This window comes from Pleurodeles waltl, chromosome 10, assembly GCF_031143425.1.
Source record: "Pleurodeles waltl isolate 20211129_DDA chromosome 10, aPleWal1.hap1.20221129, whole genome shotgun sequence".
NCBI lineage: Eukaryota > Metazoa > Chordata > Amphibia > Caudata > Salamandridae > Pleurodeles > Pleurodeles waltl.
Window position 1 is genome coordinate 465,429,124 of NC_090449.1, and position 24,442 is coordinate 465,453,565.

Consider the following 24,442-nt stretch of genomic DNA (forward strand, 5'->3'; position numbering starts at 1 on the left):
CCAGGGTAGAGTCCAGTCTAATTGTATCACAGGTGCATTGTCCAATGGGGCATATGAAGGGGAGCAATGGCAGTTTAAGGTGGACAGGGTGACAAAGTGGGACAGAAGGGTAACATTCAGGAGGGTCTTATTTCCTGGAGGGGGTCTTGGCAATGTTTTTTGTCTTGTTCCTGGATCTCACGGACCGTTTGCAAGGTGGTTCTCCGTCTGCATGGGGTGGGGTGCTGGTGGCCTGTTGGTCCTGTGGCGGTGCCTCCTGTCCACTAGCGCTGGCGGAGGTGGAGGGCTGCTCATCGTCCAGGCTAGTGTCAGGGGCCCGTTTGTGTGCCACTGTGTCCCTCATGGTGTTGACAAGGTCTGCCAGCACCCCTGCAATGGTGACCAGGGTGGTGTTAATGGACTTCAAGTCCTCCCTGACCCCAGGTAGTGTTCCTCCTGCAGCCGCTGGGTCTCCTGAAACATGGCCAGTACCGTGCCCATGGTCTCCTGGGAATGGTGATATGCTGCCATGATGTTGGAGAGTGCCTCATGGAGAGTGGGTTCCCTGGGCCTGTCCTCCCCCGTCACACAGCAGTCCTCCCAGCTTCCCTGTTATCCAGTGCCTCTGTCCCCTGAACTGTGTGCCCACTGCGACCCCAGGTCCCTGATTGTCTTGGGTTGGTGGGTTTCCCTGGGGTCCCTGTAGTGGTGGACACACTGTTGATTGGTGTGTCCTGGGGACAGAGGGATGGGCCCGCTGGGTGGGTGCTGTGGCAGTGTTTCCTGAGGGCGGAGGCTCTGTGGTGATTTGGGACTGTGTCAGGGGAACCGTCTGTCCCGAGGTCCCTGATGGACTGGGCTGGTCATCTTGATCCAGGCGTGCAGAGCTGCTGTCATCACTGTGGGCCTCTTCTGTGGGGGGACCGGATATGTCTAGCACCTCCTGTTCGGTGCCTTGGGTATGGGTCCTGTTGGGGTGTAAATGCATAGTTTTAGTATCTGTGTGTGCCATCTTGTACATTGGGTGAGGTACCGTTTACTCCAGTGCTTGCGTCATTGTGTTAGCCCTTTCGTGATAGTTGGTTTGGGGTCTGTGTGGGTTTCTGTACTGGACATGCTTTGGTGACGGTGGTCCATGCATAGGTGTTGCATGCAGGGCCTTGGTATTGAGATGTGTGGGTTGTGATAGTGGGACATATGGAGTTGATGGTGTGATGGGGTGAGGGTAAGAGTGGGAGTATCTGATGGCATGCAGGTGGGGTGGGGGATGAAGTAGTTCAGATTTGACTTACCAGAGTCCAGTCCTCCTGCTACTCCTGCAAAGCCCTCAGGATGCATTATTGCCAAGACGTGCTCCTCCCATGTTGTTAGTTGTTAGTTGTGGGGGTCCACTGCCAGTCCTCTGTACAGCAATCTGGTGTCTGGATACCACGGAATGTACCTTCCCCCATAGGTCGTTCCACCTCTTCCTGATGTCATCACGTGTTCTTGGATGCTGTCCCACTGCATTGACCCTATTGACAATTCTCCGCCATAGCTCCATCTTCCTTGCAATGTATGTCTGCTGCACCTGTGATCCAAATAGTTCTGGCTCTACCTGGATGATTTCCTCCACCATGACCCTGAGCTCCTCCTCTGAAAACCTGGGGTGTCTTTGAGGTGCCATGATGTGGTGTGGGTGATGTGTGAGGTGCTGTCTGTTGTGATGTGTGTTGTTTGAGGTGAGTGGATGTTGTATACGTGATGGTGTTCTGTGTCTGTGGATGATGACGTTGTGTTAGCTAATCTCTCTCTCTGGCCTTCTTCAAAATTTTTGGTTGTAAGGGTTTGTGGGTAAAGTGGGTGTGTGTTTTATATTGGATTGGGTGTGTGGGTGTGGTGTGTGTATGTCTATCAGGTGTGTGTATTTCGAATTGTCCAAAGTGGTTGTGTTTTGTAAGTGTGTGTGTATTTTGAGCGCAGCGGTGTGTACCGCCAATGGATTACTGCGGTTGAAAGACCGCTGTGTTGATTCATGGGTAGTGATAGTGTGGGCGTATTCTTGTTGGCGTGACGGTGTGGGTTTTGGTATCGCCAGTTTATCACTGACCTTTGGTGTGGCGGACTTGTGTGGGTGTCTGTACTGTGGCAGATTCCGAGATGTGGGTCGTAATACCTGTAGTGGATTGCCGCCGCCGCAACGGTATGTTGGCGGTCTTCAGCACAGCGGAAAGTGGGATTTACCGCCAGGGTTGTAATGAGGGCCATAGCCTTTACGGAAGAAGCTGAAGCCCCCTACTCAGGTAACAAGTCATCTGCCAAAGAACTGGCCGCACTGCTCTTTTTCTTCCCCCCCTCAAAGGTGAGTTTTGGCTGTTTATGATCGACCTTCCACATCCTCTGCGCAGGCCTCTGGGTACGGGATCACAAGTGCGTCACAGCTCTTCAGCACCGGGCACCCACCAGGCAAAGCCACCCAGGACATGAACGCTGCAAGGGTACGGACTCCAAGCCACCGGTCCCGGCCAGTCCAAACCTGAAACCTGATCTAATTGTCAGGGCCCCCAAGCCGGTCCCACAGCCAGGATCTCAAATTCCGTTCAGTCGCAGATGATCACAACAGCAGCCCAGATGAGCGTCCTCAACACCACAGGGGCCCACGGCTCGGGTCCCGCTGCCGATTAGGCCCAGTCACAGCCAGGCCTAATCCAGGTCTAGGCGCCAGGCCGTAGCACCCCAAGCAGGCACCAACTCTCCACATGCAAAAAAGGAGGGGGGAAGAGAAATCCAAACCCCCCACAGGCCCCAGGCTGCAGCAAGCACCAGTCGAGAGCACCGGCCCAGAAGCCGCAAGCCGGTGAGGTCAGCCCCCCACACCCCAAGTGGCCCTACAACCCTGCAAGCACCCACAAACGGGCCTGCCAGGGAAAAAAAGGAAAAAAGAGGGCCACCTAATGCCTGTGCCAGTTGGAGAGGGGAGGGGGGACCCACCAAAGCCCCCACCCCCTGCTAAGGGGACATCATGAGGCCCTTAATCCAAGGGGTTGCTCCCCAGTGCCACCCCCAAAGATGCGCCGAATACAGCCGGCCCATACCCTCGCAGGTGCACGCGGCCCGACCCGGTCGCCGAACGGGCCCCCCAGGGGGCAGGAACCAGGCCACCAAAAACGTGCACACCCAAAAGAAGGGAAAAGGGGGACACCGGATTACACGGCCCCACGCAGCGGGAGAAGAAATGCGGCCCAAAATAGAAAAATTAAGGGGTCTTCCCCCAGCGCCACCTGAGCGAGCGCGCCTACAGCGGCCTGGCCCGCCGTCACTGCTGAGGCTCATGCCTCGCAAATCCAGCAAGTCCCGCTCGGAGGCTCCAGGCAGGCCGGCTCACATGTCGCCGTCCGGAAGACACCAGCTCCACCCGCAGCCTCCTAAAGCTTCCCGGTGCAGCTAACAGTGCGTCCCGGCGGTCAGGAGGCTGCTCTAAAGGAGAATCGGGAGGATTTATTCCCCCCATGCAGAGCCTCACGGTGTGGCGGCCATCTTGCTGGTCGACCACGCCACACCCCCATGTCCCACCTTTAACATACATTACACCATGCCCATGGGGCTACCTAGGGCCTACCTTAGGGGTGCCTTACATATATGAAAAAGGAAGGGTTAGGCCTGGCAAGTGGGTACACTTGCCAAGTCGAATTGGCAGTTTAAAACTTCACACACAGACACTGCAGTGGCAGGTCTGAGCCATGTTTACAGGGCTACTAACATGGGTGGCACCACCAGTGCTGCAGGCCCACTAGTAGCTTTTGATTTACAGGCTGTGGGCACATCTAGTGCACTCTACTGGGGACTTACTAGTAAATCAAATATGCCAATTATGGATAAGCCAATGTACACATATAATTTATACAGGGAACACTTATACTTTAGCACTGGTCAGCAGTGGTAAAGTGTCCAGAGCAAACTTAAAAGCAAAAACAGAGTCCAGCACAAAGAAGGAACCTGGGAAGTAGAGGCAAAAAGTAAGAGGAGACCATGCCAATGATGTCAAATCTAACACGTGTCCCCCCCAGCTGAAAGTGGGGAGCAACTACCCAACCTCATAGGAGTTCTCATCACTAAGGCTGAAGAATCAGGAAAGACCATCAGCATTGGTATGGTCGGTGCCAGGGCAGTGTTCCACTGTAAAGTCCATTCCCTGCGGGGAGATGGACCACCTCAACAATTTGGTATTTTCACCCATCCTCTGTATTACCCATCTGAGGGGCCTGTGCTCTGTCTGAACCTGGAGGTGAGTCCCAAATAAGTAGGGTCTTAGCTTCTTCAGTGCCTAGACCACAGGAAAAGCGTCACACTCAAATGCACTCCACCTACATTCCCTGGGAAGTAACCCCCGCTAATGAAGGCTACAGGTTGATATAGGCCCTGTTCATTGAGCTGTGAGAGTACTGCTCCAATACCATGCCCTGAGGCATCTGTTTGCACAACAACTTCCTTGGAATAGTCAGGTGTCTTCACCACAGATGCTGTACACATGTCAGCCTTCAGGACATCAAAAGCTGTTTGGCAAGGCTCAGTCCAGATCACATTTCTGGGCTGCTTTTTGGAAGTTAACTCAGCCAAGGGAGCAACTATGACGCCTTACCCCTTCACAAACCTCCTATAGTATCCAATGAGCTCTAAAAGGCCCTCACCTCAGTCTGGGTCTTGGGGGGCTCCCCAGCCAGAATGGTTTCAATCTATGGCTGTAGGGGTGCCACCTGGCCACTCCCCACCTGGTGTCCCAAGTGAACCACAGAACCCTGCTCTCTTTGCCACTTGTTTGCCTTAATAGTGAGCCCTGCCTTCTGCAGGGCCGCCAACACTTTGCAGAGGTGCTGCAAGTGTTCCTCCCACATGGAACTGAACACATCACTGTTGTCCAGATAGGTGGCACTGAAATCATCCAGTCCAGCCAACACCTGGTTGACCAACCTCTGAATGGTGGCAGGGGCATTCTTCATCCCAAAGGGCATCACCCTAAACTGGTAGGGCCCATCTGGTGTGGAGAATGCAGACCTCTGCTTAGCCCTCTCAGTCAGGGCAATTTGCCAATACCCAGAGGTAAGATCAAACGTACTTAGGTGCTTGGCAGCTCCCAACCAGTCAATGAGCTCATCAGCTCGGGGATTGAGGTGCACGTCAGTCTTAGTGCCCGCATTGAGTTCCCGCTAATCCACACAGAACCGGAGTTCTGGAGTGGCACCAGGAGCACAGGGCTTTGGGACCAAAACCACAGGGCTGGCACAAGGGCTGCTGGAAAAGTCAATAACCCCCCAACACTAACATTTTAGAAACTTCAACTTTAATGTTAGCCCTAACCCTGTCAATCACTCTGTAAACTTTGTGTTTAACAGGAGGGCTGTCCACAGTTTCCACATTGTGTGTACATACGTGTGTGAACCCTGGGATCAGGGAGAACAGTGAGGCAAACTGACTCAACACATGGCGACAGTCCCTCTGCTGCTCTGGGGTCAGGTAGGGGGAGAGGTTCACTCCCTCCACAGACCCATCCTTCTCTCCAGCTGACAGGAGGGTAGGAAGAGGCTCACTCTCTTCCTCCACTCCATTATCTGTTGCTAGGAGCTTGGACAATTCAGCCCACTCAAAGGGTGGCTTGAGCCGGTTCACATGCAGGACCCTCAAAGGGTTCCTGGGAGTTCACAAGTCCACCAGGTAGGAGACTTCACTCTTGCGCTCCACCACCTGAAATGGCCCAGTCCACTTTTCCAGGAGTCCACTAGGCTCACTGGTGCCATCACCCACACTTTCTGACCAGGTTGGAACTCGACCAGAGTTGCATTCGGGTCATACCAGCGTTTCATGTCTTCCTTGCTTGCTTCCAAGTTCTTCTGTGCGAGACTCCTGAAGTGGGCTGTCTGGTTTCTCAGAGCCAGCATGTAACTGAATACATCCTGGGTGGGTTTACTAGGGGCTTTCTCAGAAGCCTCCTTTAGCAGATTCAAATGTCCCCTCACTGGGTGGCCATATAACAGCTCAAAAGGACTAAGGCTAAGCCCTTTTTGAGGCACCCCACTGTAAGCAAACAGAAGGTATGACAAGAGGACGTCCCACTTCTGCCTCAAGTGCTCTGACGGAACCATAAACATGCCCTTCAAGGTGCAGTTGAATCTCTCAACCAGACCATTGCTTTGGGTGTGGTAGGGTGTGGTGAACTTGTATGTTACCCCACACACCTTCCACAGAGCCTTCATATAAGTTGATATGAAGTTGGTGCCCCCATCGGACACCACCTCCTTGGGGAAACCCATGCAGGTAAAAACACTCATCAGTGCTCGGCCCACAACATCTTTTCTGATAGAATTTGCAACCGGCCACGGAGTGAAGCAAACGGCTGTTGGTTTCCAAAGGATTAACTTGAAAAGATTTGGTGTTATTATGAAGAAATTATGATATCTTCAGTTGATGATGATTAAAGGTGATGTGAAGTTCATTTGATGAGGATTGTGGTGATGTTTATTGATTTATAATAAATTGGTCCCCTATCGTTTTAGTCCTGATGAAGACCCGTATGTGAGCCCGGAATTAGCCCGAGAGCCAGAGGGGTCGAAACGTCAACGATGATGTTGGAGCCTAGATGTGTTTTGTTTTTGGGATGAAGGAAGGACTTTAATGGGGATTCAATACCCTTACAAACTATACTAAAGATTCATTGCGTAAACAAGTTGAACCAGCAGGGTTTCTTGTTAATCTTGATTTTATTGGTTAGGTGTGAGATAGACTTTTCTCTTTTCTTCTTTGACACGAGCACTTGCTTATTGGGCACTTCTTTCTGTCCTTCTTTCTGCTTGATAGGGGTATTGAGTATGTGAATATGTAATTTAAGTTTGTATGTAAATAAAATAAGTTTATTTAAGTATTGTCTAATAATGCTGCATGTTAATGTATTTGTTTCTGTAGAGTAGGTCCAAGAGTGGGCAACGTAGTCTTTTGTTAATATTTCTACCCAGCCCCTCCTTGGTTGTGCAGGGTTACCCTCTGTGTTTTATAATATACGGCCCACAACAGGGGCAGTGATCGATGTCAAATGAATGGCTTCCGTGTACCGGGTGGCATTGTCCACCAAGACCAGGATAACCCTGTTGCCCATGGCTGTTGTGGGATTCAGAGGTCCCACAATGTCAATACCAACCCTTTCAAAGGGGATAATAACCACAGGGAAAGGTTGGAGGGGAGCCTTGCATTTCCCTCACTCTTGCCACTTGCCTGACAAGTTGGGAAAGACCTAGAATGAGCATCAGAGTGCCTACGCATTTTGGGCCAATAGAAGTGGGTAACAGGCCACTCAAAGGTCTTGTCCTGCCCCAAATGACCAGCTAAAGGTGCATCATGAGCCAGACCCAGTAGGAAGGCTCTGAAGCACTGGGGTACCACCAGTACCCAGGCTGACTCAGGCACAGGAAACGTAGGCTTGCTATATAGGAGGCCATCCTCCCAGCAAATCAAATGTGATCCAGACTCCTTGCCAGATGCCTGGTCTCCAGCCTGCTGCTGCGAACCCTTCTGAGTATGGCATGATTTCTGTGCCTCACAGAATGCTTCCCTGGTGGGCCCCCCTTCCTGCTGGCACTGTGACAGCTCAGGGACCTCGCCCAGTTCAGCCACCTGTTCCCCTGTAGGCTCCAGGGCCTCCCCCTCAGGTTCAGCCTCCTCCTGGACCATGGGAACTCTGAGGTCGGTTTCCCACGCCCCTTGCCCTTCCTCATTCTGACAGATACCTGGGACACACTTTCAGTCTCCAGGGTCTCCTGATCACCCTGACAGGCTGCCATTGACCGGGTAGATACACACACCCACCCAGTCAGGCAGACCCAACATTTCTAAGTGTGACCTTCGTTCCACCTCCTGCCAAGGGGAATCCTCCAGGTCATTGCGAAGCAAACAATCTACAGGCATGTTTAGACTCACAGCTACCTTCAAGGAACCTGAGCCTCCCCTATTCAAAGGGAACCTGCGCCACTCTGCACAGGCGCTCTGAGTTGTCCACTGCAACTACTTGGTGAAGTACAAAGGAATCTATCTGATCTTCAGACACCAGGTGACTCCTCACTGTTTTCACACTGGCTCCTGTTTCTCTCAGAGCCTCCACCCGCTGTCCATTGATGGTCACCCACCGCCTGTACTTCTTAGTGTTATCAGGCACGAGGGTCCTCTGGACCATCTTACTGTCCCCTAGTGAGACAAGGGTCATCTCAGCTGGCTCCCACCCAATGAGCTTCAGGGACCAGATTCATATGGAGAGCAGACTCATACCCCTTGAACCACAAGAATATGTCATCATCCCTTTTGTAATCATTCACAAGGTCCTTAGGAATGTGCACCCTCATCTGAGGCTGCACTGTGTTATTGCTGCCACAATTCCTACTAGACTGGCTCCTCTGATCCAGCTCCCTCAAGCTGAGCTCATGAGCCAACAATCCCTTTTTCTCTTCTATGGCCATCCTCTTGTTCTCCAACTCCAAGTGGTGAGCCCTATCTGCCTGTCTGTCCTGCAACTCTTCAGGAGTCAGACCCTTCGATGACACACTGCTACCTGCCCTGGAGACCCTCTCCCTGCACACAGCAGGCCCACCCACTACACCATTGTGTATGGATTGTTCTTCCTCCCCCTCTGCATGCCCTCAGCTTCCTTGGCTGTTACCCAGCCCCTCAGTGCCTTTTGCAGCTCCTCCTTCCTGGTGGAGCCCTTAACGGGACAAGCAAGGTTTTTGCAGAACTGCCTCAACTGGGCAACTGTATAGCTCTCCAGTTTCCCTATATCAAAGGCAGCTCCAGGTGATGCATCTCCAGAGTGAGACATGATGAAGAGTTAAAAGTGCAAAGTTCCAAAGGCAGAAAAACAAGTTTCCAAATGAAGTTCCAAAGTCAATAAAGGATTACCACCAAATATGAAAGTAGGGAAAAATCCAAAAAGAGAAAAAAGCAAAACAAAAATCACAAGACAAGTAGTATGTGGTCACATAATGGTCTGCACTGAACACAGTAGTGTACACTCAATCACTGTATAGCAAGTACAAATACAAGTCCAATCCCAACCGCTGATCACCAATGTTAATAATGGGATCTTTGGTTGGTAGTTAGTTTACCCCTTGTCCAAGCAAGGACCATCACTCTAGTCAGGGTAAAGAAGAATCACCATCAGTTAGCCCCTGCTCACCCCCTTGGTAGCTTGGCACGAGTGGGTAGGCTTAACTTCAGAAGCAATGTGTAAAGTATTTGTACCAACACACACAGTAACCCTGTGAACCTACTGCAAAATGACACAACACAGTTTTAGAAAAATAGGTAATATTTTTCTAAACAAAACAATACAAATCTGACATACACAAGTCAAGTTATGAATTTAAAAAGAAAAAAAATGCTTAAATCCTTTAGAAAACAGTGAGAACGCTGGTATTGCAAAAAATACCTGGGTAGTGTCAAAATAAAGCTGCACGGGTGAGTGTGCGTCAGAAAAGCCCAGCGATGCGTCGATTTCTCACTCGCAAGCGAGACCGTGCATTGCTCCTCCTCCAGCTTCTCCAGCTCTTCTCCTGGGCAGAGGTACTTCTTGGTTCCAGAAGTAATCTGATTTTCAGGGATTTTGGGTGCTCTTCTTATACCCTTTCTGCCTTTGAAGTAGGCCTACTTCAAAGAGAAGTCTCTGTTGTTTTCAAGACCCTGCCTTGCCCAGGCCAGGCCCCGGACACACACCAGGGGTCAGAGATTGCATTGTGTGAGGGCAGGGCAGGTATAACTCTTTCAGGTGTAAGTGCCCACTCCTACCCTCCCCTCAGCTCAGATGGCCCATCAGGATATGCAGGCTACACCCCAGCTCCCTTTGTGTCACTGTCTAGAGGAGAGGTGCAAACAGCCCAACTGTCAAACTGATCCAGACAGGGAATCCACAAACGGGCAGAGTTGCAGAATGGTTTAAGCACAACAATGCCTCCTTTCTAAAAGTGGCATTTTCAATCTAAAAACCAACTTCACTAAAAGATGTATTTTTAAATTGTGAGTTTAGAGACCCTAAACTCCACATTTCTATCTGCTCCCAAAGGGAATCTGTGATTTAATCACATTTAAATGCAGGCCCCATGTTAAACTGTGAGAGAGATATGCCTTGCAACAGTGAAAAACGAATTTGGCAGTGTTTCACTGTCAGGATATGTAAAGTACATAAGTATATGTCCCACGTTTAACATACATTGCACCATGCCCATGAGGCTACCTAGGGCCTACATTTGGGGTGCCTTACATATATAAAAAGAGAAGGTTTAGGCCTGGCAAGTGGGTACACTTGCCAAGTCGAATTGGCAGTTTAAAACACAGACACTGCAGTGGGAGGTCTGAGCCATGTTTACAGGGCTACTAACGTGGGTGGCACAACCAGTGCTGCTGGCCCACTAGTAGCATTTGATTTACAGGCTGTGGGCACTTGTAGTGCACTTTACTAGGGACTTACTAGTAAATCAAGTATGCCAAACATGGATAAGCTAATGTACACATATAAATTATACAGGGAACACTTACACTTTAGCACTGGTCAGCAGTGGTAAAGGGTCCAGAGCAAACAAAACAGCAAAAACAGCAAAAACAGAGTCCAGCACACAGGAGCAACCTGGGAAATAGAGGCAAAAAAAGTTAGGGGAGACCATGCCAATGATATCAAGTCTAACAATGGTTGACATCAATGTATATGTGGACATGCTTTCCTTTTCCTAAACCCACTATTCCATTGCAGCACACGTTGGGACTTGTGGAAAAATCAACTCATACTCCATCCTCAACATAGCATCAGAGATGATGTCCATATTCTAACTCAGATGGCGTCATTGCGTTGGTCACACATTACATTTCATCACTGCATTGCACACATCAGACCCTCTCACACAAAAACCTGGAATGACACACGTGACACACAAGGTGACACTTACTGGCTGCATTGGGCTCTTCAAATCGGGACACTTCTCTAGTGCTGTATGGTGGAGGCCCACCTTCAATACATGACAGGAAAACATAGCTAGGTGATTTTGTGACATTTCTGTGCACAGACAACAGTTTCACATTCAACTTGTTAAACTTAGTAAGCAAGTCAACTTAGTGGTAGGTCAGAACAACTGCCAAACATTTATAATCTATCTGTGAAATGAAGGGCTAGATAATGGAGACCATGGCAACACCAAGGCGTCACTTTCCCAACGCTCCTGTGGTGCATTTCACTGCACCATATGTACATGGAATTGTCATGCAGCTGTTCTTTTGCGTTACATCTCCATGTACATATGGGGCAGTATGACACAGTATTCTGCATCAGGGGGACATGCAATTTTTGTTGCAGTGGACGTCCCATTGTAACACCCTTGCTTTTGACCCTGCCCCAGATGTTGAAGACATCTTACTCATTATCAGCCCTAAAAGACTAACAACTACCCAAGGGTGGGGTGAGCATAGCAAAGTGTTGAAGAATGCATTGATACATCCTTGTTTCTTGTTACTAATATGTGTGTGCCATTTCAAGACACACACACTAGAACTAAAATGCCATGGTAGTTTCCTCATGTTCACGTAGTTGTCCCTTCCTGCATATTAACTGAATAACATTACGGATGCCTTGTCAATACTGTGTGGGCAGCCATTGTCGCCATAGTAGACCATTTATGTCCAGGAAGGGATACTAACCTGCACATATACACTTCCCTCAACAAAGACACACTTGCACTGTGGTCCAAGTATGCCTCCGTTGTGTTGGCACAGGCTTCTGAATAATGTGCTAGTGCTGCCACAGATGCAGGCCTGCCCCATACTGTCTGTGAAACAGGGGAGGCCTGTGGTACAAATTCAGCACATGTGTGTCAGATAATAGAAACATTATGGTGTGTATGTGATATACAATGTACACAAAGAGGTATGTGCAAGTACTCTGGACCCAGTGCCTAGTTAAGTTCCCTTAAATATCGTTGGCCAAAGACACAAAGGTGCAGGTTTAAGGAAAGTGGTGCTGCACCTAATGCCTCACAACTGTCCTTGCGTCCCTTAGCACCCACCTTTCCCCCACCACGTGTGCGCTGTATGAAATATAGGGCGCACCATGCTGCAGGGTAGGATGCAATTGTGTCATTTCATATAGACGCAAATTATGCACTCAGCAGGAGCGGTACCATCATAGAGTACGGAATGCCCCCTTTTAACGCCTGCTCTGAGCAGGCATTGAAAGTGCGGGAAAAATGGTGCTTGTATATATAAAGTTAGTCCCTGTCCTATTTATTTTGCCCCCCTTACAGGGGTAGGCCCCCTTCCATACATGATGGCTAGCGCAGCCATCATGCTGTGCAAGGCTTAACAAAGTGACCCTATGTATGTATTGCACCACTTTGCTATGATGGCATGGGGAAAATGGCACTTCAGCCCCGCCTCAGCGTCATTTATGAATTTCACAATGGCAGAGCTAAAGTGACGCTAGGGACTCTTAAATCTGGCCCACAACAACCTGTCCTGACCCTTGACAAAACAAGCTGCACTCAACCTCATGTCTGCCTGTCATGCACATGCAAATAAGGATGTTGCAATGCAAAATGTGTACTCACCAACAGGTCCACCAACCTTTATGCCCAGGTGATCCAGTAGATCCTGCTCCTGTGCTATCAAGTCAGCCCAGCGGTTTTTCAACTGGTCGTCTGTGCGCACTACTCCTAATATTCTGCATAGGTGGTGGAGCACCGTGCCCCACCGCAGCTTCCGTACCTCTGTGGAGTAGCCTGGCTTACACTGCCAACGAATACTCGCATCATCAGAAGGTAATGCTGCTCCAGCCAAATGAAATCTCCCAGTTTATCAGCTACCATCTTGGTTGCCCGCTTTTTCCCAGACATTATGCAGTATGTGCAAATTGCAATCCAACCCACCTAACCCAAATTACCCAACATACTATGCTACCCCTGAACAAACACCCCAAAATATAATCACAAATACAGGACTAAAACACAACAAAAGACAGAGGAAAAAGTAAAAAAGCACACAACAGCAACAGGACACAGCACAAAACTCTACAACAACATGAATCCTCCACCAGCTCCACACACCATCACAAAGTTACAGACAAAAAGACTGTGAAATAAAAGTGAATGCACTGTGCCATGTATGCAGTCAGGAAGTCCTGTTTCATCACTTCCTGGTCCCATGCGTAATGTTTTCTGATATGCGTCGTTTTTTGACATATGGCGGTCATGTGTCGATTTTTCCCCGTTGAGGTTGACAAGGCCTCAAGACTAGTGATTGACGCTCAGGGGGCAAGTGTCATTTTATTCTTAGCAAACAAAGAAGTATTGGAGCTTGTGTCAAAAAATTTAACGCATGATGGACATGCGTGGTATTCCTTCCCATGAAGCCTGATGAGGCCTGTGAACATGCGATTGATGCCCAGGGGCCAGGTGTCATATCTTTGGCAAAGCGGAGTATGGAATATTGTTTGTGTCAACATTTTTTATGCATAACTGTAATGCGTGGATTTTGTTGGAAAGGCTGAGAGTGCACCCAGATTCACATACCATGTCACAGGGGCAATGCATGTAGGTAGTAAGTATGATATGGCTACATGTGTGTGCATGTACATACAGATCTTAATGGTAACATTGGTATGTGTTACCATTATGTTTGTATGTGTGTGTGATGCATGCGATGACTGATACTGTTTGCATATGTGCATGTGTTGCTAGACTGTGTACATACATGTTACCACATGTGTACTAAGAGTGTATATATGTGATCTAACACAAATTTGTGAGTCGACCACATTGTAATGTCTGATTTGAAAATGTACATATAACAACAGCACAGTAGATATGATGGGCTATGTCCAACACATGATAATGCATGTGACACCCATGACAAAATGTACTCAGAGGATGCAGTGGACAATGGCTGGGTTGATTTCATGTGACACCTGGCAATGTGAGTGCATGTGTGTCCACACTGAGGTGCGTTGTTAGGTTCAGGCTTTTTGATGCTCTGCTATACGTGTGACATATAGTTCCTCATGCGTCTATGATGCAGGAAATGGTGTACTCACATGTGTCAATGAAGGTTGGTCTGTATGTGATGTGTGTGGAAAGACATGTGTAATGTCATATGTGCAAAGTTTACCACAGCGGTGTGTTAATGGGAAATGAAACCTCACATATCTACCTTCCTGCATGGACACATGTTGGACTTTGTGAAATGGTTCTGTAGTCATATCAGACCCACCTATGTTTCTATATGTCAGAACACATCTGATGGTCATTAAAGTCTGTCAATGATCATGTGATACAAACGCATTTTCATTAGTGGAAAGTTGACTTTGTGCAGACTCCAACACACAATACCAGGCCTGTGCCATTTAAGTTGTACATGTGTGCTGAGATATCAGGCGCATGTGTGCATGCCACAAACTATGTACTTACAATCTAACACAACATGTTTGTAATGACTGTCGCATACAATGGCATAAAACTGTGTAGCAGTGTTGCAGTCAGGCAATGATGGCAGCCTAGCAATCATTTGTACTGTGTGACTTTTTATACCACACAGACACATGGTCACATGTTTTGGCGCAGGCTCCACTCTGCTAGTCCAACGTGCACATGCATCAGACACATGCATCAGACCCCTTACTGTGACAATGTAGCCTCAGCATTGGGGCTAGGGGGTGTAGGGTGGGGATGTAGCCTCCTCATGATAGCTCTTCAGCAGAGCAATGCACAGCCCCCTGTAGACTGACACAATAGGCTGGGATTTTCAGATTCTGTTGGGGTACTTGATGTCAGACTTGCCTTATCACGTACAGAGGACTGGCTACTTGTAAGTGTAGGACATGTCTCATAATTTTTAATGGTCTGACAGACATGGTAATACATTCTTAGTAATTTCCATTTGCAGCTTGGCAAGGGCCTTTATCTCTGGTGTAACTTCTAATTGTTGTACAACCCAGGGTACAGATGAGGTCATCTGTCACTGCCTTCTGTCATAATAGTATGCGATGGGCAACAACAACGTTGTTGTTTTAGCAAACATGAGTGAGTTATGTACTGACCTAGACAACCTTTCTGAACATATGTTGGGTGATCCCATGGTGACATTGTTGTGTTGCACAGTCAGTATTGGTCTATGTGTGTACTTTCTCCATTATTTACAGCATATCTTGTTTGGAATAGATTAGGTCCTACATTGCTGACATTCTTTAGGCTGCTTACATTTCGTACACATCTTTTATTGCAACATTGTCCGGTCATATATGGGCAGGATGCAATGTGTGACTTGTGTAATTTGGAGATGTACACATGTACTACTAGTTACATGATAGTTTCCCTCCCATTTCCAGGCTTTGTGAGATTACATGACTTTCACACAAACATGCCAGTACACCTGCCACAGCACTTGTGTAGTCTCCAAGTGACCTCCACATGTTGTATCTCTAAGTATCTGTGAGATTCTCTCAGATGTCCTTCCACATCCTTTGATGTACATGGGTTTGCAATAAATTCTGCATTCCACAACCTATGTCACTGTCACCATCAGTGTATCTTTCTTACTGAGTGAAATCATCTCAGTTTTTTTTGCCACATGTAACATATCTGTCTCCTTCTTCAGACATACATTTTAGGATGGGTCTATGACATGTTTGGACATTCATGTTTGGACATTGCTAGACTTACTTGCACATCCCACACCTGACTGGCATGTTGGAGACCTAGCCATTTTAGGGGATTTTGTCACTGTTGGTAACTTTCTTTTGGTCAGGCATGTGACTATTCTGGGTAACCTTGCTGACACATGTCAACCATTTTAGGTAATTGCGAACCCTTTTCTACCTAGGCCATACACCCATACATCAGTCTTCACATGTATATCCTGATAAGCCGCAGGCATGTGTCAAGACAGCAGATTTGTATGACAAATATGTTAGAATGTACAAAAGCAGTGGGACAGACTCTGCCTATATTCCACATAGACATTAATTTGGTTGTGCATTGTACCATTGTATAGTTAATTCCTAGCTATGGGCCATATGTATGAAGAATGGATAAGCACCCATTGCTGCTTATCTTGTCTCGCAATGCTTAGCGCACTCCACAGCCAACATGTGAGTGCTATATTTGAGGTACAGTACAACATCTGACAGGGTTGGGTCCAATGGTGATGCCAGAACGTAACGCCATTGAAATACGGTGCAGGCTTAGGCTCAAACCTTGGTTTCAAATTAGCCTTGGTATGCTTTCTGATGTTGAATGGAATACCTGTGGGAGTAAAAAAGTGAGATGAAATATCTAGGGGTATATTTACTAAGATTTTATGCTGTGTTTGAATCACAAAAGTGATGCAAAATCTTTTTTAATCTATTTACTTTCCAGCGCATAACTTGTTTTGTGCAGCAAAGTACCCTAAAAGTAAAGCAAAGCTGTACAAAGCACTGCTTTGTGTTGCTTAGCGCCAAGGGGGTGTTACATGGGAAGCATATGGGCATTCTCATGCAACCATCCATGCCTTTTGATGAAAAACCCTATCTACAAACAATAGTACACAGGGTTTTGCTCCAAAAGTTAATGCCTTGTGGAAGCAGGCGAGAAATGTTTTATTTATCTTTTCTTTTCCAACTTTGCATGCTTGCTGCACTGTGCAGCACACATACAACATAGTAAAAGTTTTTCATGTGTGTCTACACATAATATTTTGTACTGGAATGCTACCCTTCCAGTACAAAACCTATGCTAGACTCATGCACACATCCTTGCACTATGAAGCAATGGTGTGTGCATGGGGCACGGCAGTAGATTTCTGCACTGATGCTAGGGAGAGGGGAGAAGAGTGCCATATTTCTGTAATTATGGCGCTGTCCTGCTCTCTCCTTCTCACATAGCGCAGCACTGATTTTTGGCTGCTGTGCTAAGCTGCATGGCAATGTAGTAAATCTGCGCCCTAGTGCTTTTAAATCAGAAAAGCGTTTGATGTAAATTAAGTACAGTAACATAGTCAAATTGGCTCAAAGCATTTTGAGAGAAAGAGAAATATTTTCTGGTCAAGAACTGAAACATTTCAAAACCAGGTTAACGTCCCATAATTCATTGTACTTTGGAATAGGTATATTAGAAAATGTTACTCCCTTTAATAGACGACATGAGAGGATGTTCTCCGACTGGTTTTCCATTTATGGAGATTGCAGAACGGTAAAGGTTTACCGTACTGTAGGTTTTACTTGCGCTAGCTTGAGATGCTAAGAAATTAGCTATGAAAGTGATGTATGTTGAAAAGGGATTATCAGATTTTCCCACACACAAGCTAGATCAAAGAGACCAGGCTGACTTGTAAGCTTTGAGAGTGCCAGTGACCCATGATTTGCTGATATAGTCTAAAGCTTCTGCTAAAATACCTGGATAAGTTTGGAAAGGACCGCTACCTTCCAGGCTGTTAAGGAAAGATTGTTGTTCAGAATCAAATAGTGGGCGTGGCCCTCCAGGTCCAGAAGGAGGTCATGGAAGGAGGGTAGGAGAATGGGTAAATCTATTGCAAGTTTTAAGAGGAGAGGATTCCATACCTGTGATTGCCAGAATGGGATGACTATTATTAGAATAGCATTCGGATGCGGACCTGGGCTAGAGAACTGTTTATCATGAGGAATAGGGGAAAGATGTAATTGGTTGCTTGGGACCAGTTCTGAAAAAAAACATGCACCACTAATGCTAAAGGATTGGGGTACCGACTGAAGAACTGGTAAAGGTGAGAGTTCAGTCCGGACGCAAAGAGGACTATTTGAAAAGGTCTCTATTTGTAATACAGCATATCGAAGACTGAAGGATGGAGTCTCCAATTCCTGTAATCATAAAGATAGTGAGAATGACAATCTGCGACATAATTAAGATTGCCTGGTAAATAGTCTGCACGAACAGAAAGTTTGTGGACAAGACAAAATTCCCAGAAGTTTCTCACCAGTTCAGCTAAGGGTTTTGATTTGGTGCCACCTAGGTGGTTTATGTGTAGCACTGCTGAAAGATTGTGCATCTGGAGAAGTATGGGGCATTGAAACTTGTTTTTTTTTGCAACAAAGGACACAGCAAGCATCTCTAAACTGTTGATGTGCTATAAACAGTCCTGTGAGGGCCATATACCTAAGTCAAGATTTTACCACACCTGGCGACCCAACCTGTCAGGCTTGCATCGGATTCTAATTTAAGATCCTGGGCTGAAACAAAAATAGTCCTGCTGTTCCAGGCATCTAAGTGATCGAACCACTATTGGAGTTCTAACCTGGATTCATGGTCCAGAAGGATGGAATCGGAGTAAGCAATACCTCTGCATTGATGGCAAGTTTTTAGTCTCTGGAGAGATTCATAGTGTAGTGGACCCTTGCATATGGCCTCAATTGATGAGGAAAGCAGACCCCTTGCAAGAGATCTGAGGGATATGGTAGAGAGTTGTAGGGTGTGGACAGTCTCTGATTTTATTGCTTTCACTTTGGTTTGGGGTAAGTGAAGAGTTGCAGTTGTAGAATTTATGAGGAAACCTAGAAATTCCATCTGTTGGGCAGGGTTTAAAACAAGCTTCTCTTTGTGTATGAGGAAACCCAGATCCGTGAGGAAAGAACAGGTGATGTCACTTTGGGAGTGAAGAGTTTGCAGGTTTTGACACATTAAAATAATGTCATCTAGATAGATAATTATTCTTGGTTGCGGCCGCTGTATCCTCTTGACCTTTGGGAGTAGAATTGTGGTCAGAGGTATTGGTAACTTGAATTGTAGGAGCCTCTGCATCCTTGATTTCTGGGAATTCGGCAATGCCTTTTTGACTCCTTTACAAGGCTCTTTGCTGAAGTTGGAAAAAAGTTTAACATATTGGAGTCTATTGAAGGTGTAGAGGTAATCATAAATGAAAGAGAATGTCTGGGCCACTCAGACTTTAATTTTGTTCTTGTTTGTTTGTCTAAGGGTAAACGAGGTTTGACACTAATATATTCCCCCACATGCTCTGAAAGGAGGCACTCTGTGGAATTGGGGTGATGAATTAAGTTGGGGTCAACATGCGTTGACTTTAGGCATTCAATATTGTATTGGCATGGAAGGGATCATGAGAGGAAAGGGCCAATTTCTCTTTCTTTGTCTGTGGACCAGACCAGAAGTCTGTGTCATCCCCCACATCAGGGTCATTGTCAGTATTCAGGTCACCCACTTCATCATCTGTATCCTGGGTTTTGGATATAATAATCTTAGGGTTACTGTTCTCTAAATGCTTTGATATATTTTTATGCTTAACACCAGAAATGTTCTCCTCCTTAGAAGAAGGCCCTGGAGGAACATCGTCTTCATGTGAGGAATCCTCACCAACCAATAGCACAGTAATATCTTTTAAGTGCTTGTTTGTGACTGAGTTGATGGTTGAGCCAATGTGGCCTTGCGCTTTCTGCTTTCCCCACCAGATAGGGCCAACTTGGACTAGGATATCAAACTGAGAACTGTGGTTTAAAATTCTTTAGTTGCTTTGGTCATGGAAGCTGAAACAGCTTGAGCCACAGAGGATTGAATGAAGTCACATAAATTATTCTTAAAATCCTCTTCATTATCATTATTCTCCTAAAAAAGGAAAGAACTGCCTAGTTGCATAATGTAAATTATAGGAAATACTGTAACTGGTACAACAATGCGGTTGAAAATAGTAAGGACTGAAAGGTTTAAATTGGGATTGCAGACTTGAAAAAAATTGCCTCCCTGAGGAAGGAGATGCATGTTCACAAAGCTGAGACAGAGGTGGGGCGGGGAGCAAAGCCACACCCTTAAGGCAAGTCCAGGAAACAACCTCGTCGGAGCAACCATCCGGAGAAGGGACAGAAAGAAGAGGTCCTTAGAAATATGGAGTGCACACTGAAATAAGAAGAAGGCTGTGGAAAAGTAATGGAAGACATGTGAGGAGAGGGAAGAGGAATGTCGTGCTGCACCACAGGCAATGGTGGGCGCAACCACACGAGCGGGTAGAAAACAGAAAACGCGATTGAGTGCACAGCTGAGCCAAAATCTCACACACAGCATAAGAGGATCCTCCGGTCTTGCCAAAAAAATTGGTTATTTTCCATAGAGAAAATGTATTGTGAATGAAACTTTCATTGTGTTCCTAACATAACATTCTGAAGGACACTTCTGGAATTTCTGATGCAGGCTTGCTAGCACACTGATGTATGGGTTTGTCTGAAAATGTTTCATACTGGGTCATACATCTCGGGAGTTTGAGCAAGTTTGCTGTGGAAACTAATAGAGTTCACCTAACTCAGAAATGGGTTAATGTTATAGCTGTTTTGGTGATGATCTTCATTGTGATTTGCCCAATATGTAATCTCCCTAGTCATGCCAAGCTACATTTGCAGTTTTGCTTATTACTTATGCTTAAAATGTGTATAATAAATATTGTTTTTTATGATGAACTGGGACTTTCCCTGATTTACCAGAGCACCTGTCTAAGTACTGAGAGACTTTACATTTTTCCTCACTGCAAACTGTCTACCAACCTGGTGACTTTCTCTTTAAAAACTTGATTTCTGACTATGTACTCTGTAATTGAGCCTTCATGGCATATATTTTACATTTGTCTGTAATGCCTATATTGAAAATTGTAATTAATGCCTTTAACTTTTTATTGATCTAGAGCTCAGTTACTGAGTTGTCCCAGCCACTATTTTTATTACTCTGGTAAGTTGATTTTATGGGCCTTTTGGCCAAGGAGGGTTGGAGACTCCTATCTGTAGATCAAGGGTACTGGAGCAGAGTCACTGAAGGTACATTTTAGCTTGATAAAAATACTCGGTTGCAGAAAATATTGGGTTTTGGCTCCCACCAAATTGGCAGCAGAGGATGGTTCTGTAAGAGCACCTCCTTAATGGTAGGGGTTCCTCAAAATATTTTTCTGTGAGTCTATAGTGCCTGGTCTGGGGGAGAAAAGAGTTTTTGGAACTCTGACAAATATTCGGTGTCATGGAAACACTCAAGAAGTGAATTCTGAGCATTCCTGAACCTGTGGGAGTGTAAGTTATGTAGGTTGAATGGATTTATATGGTGTAAGTATTTGTAATGTACTTTGGGGTATGTGCTCGAGGAATGGATTTTGTTTTATTATGAGTTGTTTGGGTATGCGGGGTTGATTCTGGGTTCATTTGATGGATTACTGTTGTATTGATGTATTAGTCATATTTGTAAATGTAAATGAAGATTAGTTGAAGTTCTGTTGGTTCTATTTATTGGTTTGGTTAGATTATTGGGTTCGGTGAAATCCACCATCTTGAGATACATGGGTTTTACTTGTCTGTAATTGTGGTGTGTAAAGAAAAACCCCAGCTTACACATTGATAGGGATTCTGAACTAACAAGTTTTCTTTTGTAGGCTGTGCATTTAATTTGGGTTGGTATTTATTGCTCTTAAGTGCACTGAAGCAAGCGCACAGACAAGGGTGTTTTACTGCTGGATGGAAGTCTGCCTACTGTGAATGTAGTACTTTATGAATTGTTTCTTGTTTTCTTGTTTGATTTGAATATTGTTTTTGTTTCTGAAGTTTATAATTTACCATTAAGGTGCCTTACTTGAAATATTCACTTTTTCTTAGTTTCTAGGGTAAACAGAAAAGGGCTTTTTAGTTTATTGATTTAAATGAGAGGTTTGCAATTGTTCTCCTATTCACCGGTAAGTTGTGCTGTGATTGGTTAGTAGGCCAAGGATCCGCGCTGTGATTGATGATACGTCATCTCAACCCAGTTGGTTGGTTGCTGATGAAGCCACGCTTTAATAGGTTGCTCTTTGGTCAGAGCCACACTGGGATTGGTTGTTATTTGCTAGCTTGATTGTTGTGATTTTTAGTTGATTTTGAAGTATGTTAAAAGCGGAAGAAATGGGAAGCCTGGTAGTAAAGCGTAAAGTTAGTGTAGTACCTATGTAGAGTCAGAAATTACCAGTAGAAGGAACACTGCAAAAAGAAAAGATGATGGACGGAATGCAGAGCAAATCAAACATTCACCCCAGTCACAAAGATCTGGGTTTAATCCATCGTTTTTTTGCTCACCACGCCACCCCAGGTGTTTGATTTGTTCTGCCTTCCGTCCATCATCTTTTGTTTTTGCATTTGTTCCCCCAAGTGGGAAGGGTATGCCCAGACGTGGGTCCGTGCTTGCTATGCCACCAGATTCAAGCTAGCCTGGCTGATGAAGGGTGATACCCTGAAACCGGTCCCAGGATGCTTGTTTCTAGTCCAGGGAAGAACTGGCCTGGCAGTTCGGGTTGGACTGTTCCCATGGAGAACAGGGTCAAGACTGATTTGCATATGGCTGGGTCTAAACTGGAATCGCAAAAAAAGCAAAAAAACTGATGTATTAAACCCAGATCTGTGACTGGGGGTGAATGTTTGATTTGTTCTGCGTTCTGTCCATCATCTGTTGTTTTTGCATTTGTTGCCCCAAGTGGGAAGGGTGTGCTCAGCCGTGGGTCCCGTGCTTGCTATGCCACCAGATTCAAGCTAGACTGGCTGATGAAGGGTGATACCCTGAAACCGGTCCCAGGATGCTTGTTTCAGATCCAGGGAAGAACTGGCCTGGCAGTTTGGGCTGGACTGTTCCCATGGAGAACAGGGTCAAGACTGATTTGCATATGGCTGGGTCTAAACTGGAATGGCATGGCAAGCAAAAAAACTCATGGATTAAACCCAGATCTGTGACTGGGGTAAATGTTTGATTTGTTCTGCGTTCCGTCCATCATCTGCTGTTTTTGCATTTGTTGCCCCAAGTGGGAAGGGTATGCTCAGACGTGGGTCCCGTGCTTGCTATGCCACCAGATTCTAGCTAGCCAGGCTGATGAAGGGTGATACCCTGAAACCGGTCCCAGGATGCTTGTTTCTGGTCCAGGGAAGAACTGGCCTAGCAGTACATGCTGGACTATTCACATGGAGAACAGGGTCAAGACTGATTTGCATATGGCTGGGTCTAATCTGGAATGGCACGCAAGCAAACAAACTGATGGATTAAACCTAGATCTGTGACTGAGGGTGAATGTTTGATTTGTTCTGCGTTCCGACCATCATCTGTTGTTTTTGCATTAGTAGAAGGAACACTAGCCTATGAGATGATGAAAGAAATTGGGTACCCATATGTGTACCTGGATTTCAGACTGGAATAAATATGCTGCACATGATGAAGTTTTACAGTTTCCATTGGAGGACACTTTTAATGTTAGGAATTAGATTTTTTTATACAAACCATATATGACATGAAGCCGATGTCTAGACGTACACAGTTTGAAATGCTTAACAAATTGGATTGCATGGTGACAGAGAAGGAGAGAAAGAAAGCAACAAATCAGGTAAACAGCTCATGAGAGTAGAATGGCTAGGCAGGTATCAGGGTGCACAATTGTGTTTCCCAATCTTCACAGGAGCGAAATTAAACTTATATCCCAATGCCACTCACAGAACCATCCCAATCTCTAACAATATATATCAAGAGATTTAGGAGTGCTCCAAGGGGGGAAGAGGATGGGGAGAAACAAGAAGAGACTGTACTTGTCTAGGTCTACAGTTTCTGCTTATCACCTATGCCGGCCCTTCTCTGGCTCTTGTTATAGGGGTGCCTTTTTTGAAAACAGTAAGCAAATACTCTGTCATTAATATTTTCTAACTCTAATGCTGCTTAGGTGTATTTGTTTCAGCATTTATGACATATTTTCAACTAGGTTTACATACACCCTAGAGAATGACTTTAGCAGTATTGTCTCTTTCAATATTGCGTTTTTTGAATAGTTATAATTTACATCCTAATGTCATGTTTATTTGTTTTACTGTATTTTTCCTTAGCAACACACATTCTGAGTTTCAATGTTGATACCAATCAATTGACACTGCTCTTACATCTTTAGTCGCTTGCAGGGATACTGGCGTGGCTGGAATCAAGGGGAGGTATCTTCATTTCAACTCTGTCTTTGATGGATGTATCAGGAAAATTGGTAAGTACTGGCTTTTCTCTACTTTTTCTCTTACTGTTACTTAGGTACAGGAAAATGCTTTTAAGGTGTCAACAAACACATCAATTCAGAAGAACGTGTGAGAGGAATAGAGTTCTCTCACAAACTTGACCGAAGAGGACGGTCCTGGGTCAAAAAATGTATTTGAAAATCAACTCAAAAGGGCCGACGCTCAAACGAGATGCTGCTCTCTACTCCTGATATCGCTACAAGTGATGCCATTAATCCTAGCTGCTTATGTAAGGGGTAAACCGCGCATGTGTCAACAAGAGACGGTTCCTGAGGACAGTCTTAAGTGAAGTGCACCACTCAAAATGAAGCGCATTCATACCCAAACTTCTCACAGCCCAACTTTGTGATGGTTCTAAAAGAAGGATGATAACTCGAGTGAGTAAGTTTACTACCCAGCGGATGCCATCTTGAGAACCTTTTCATGCCA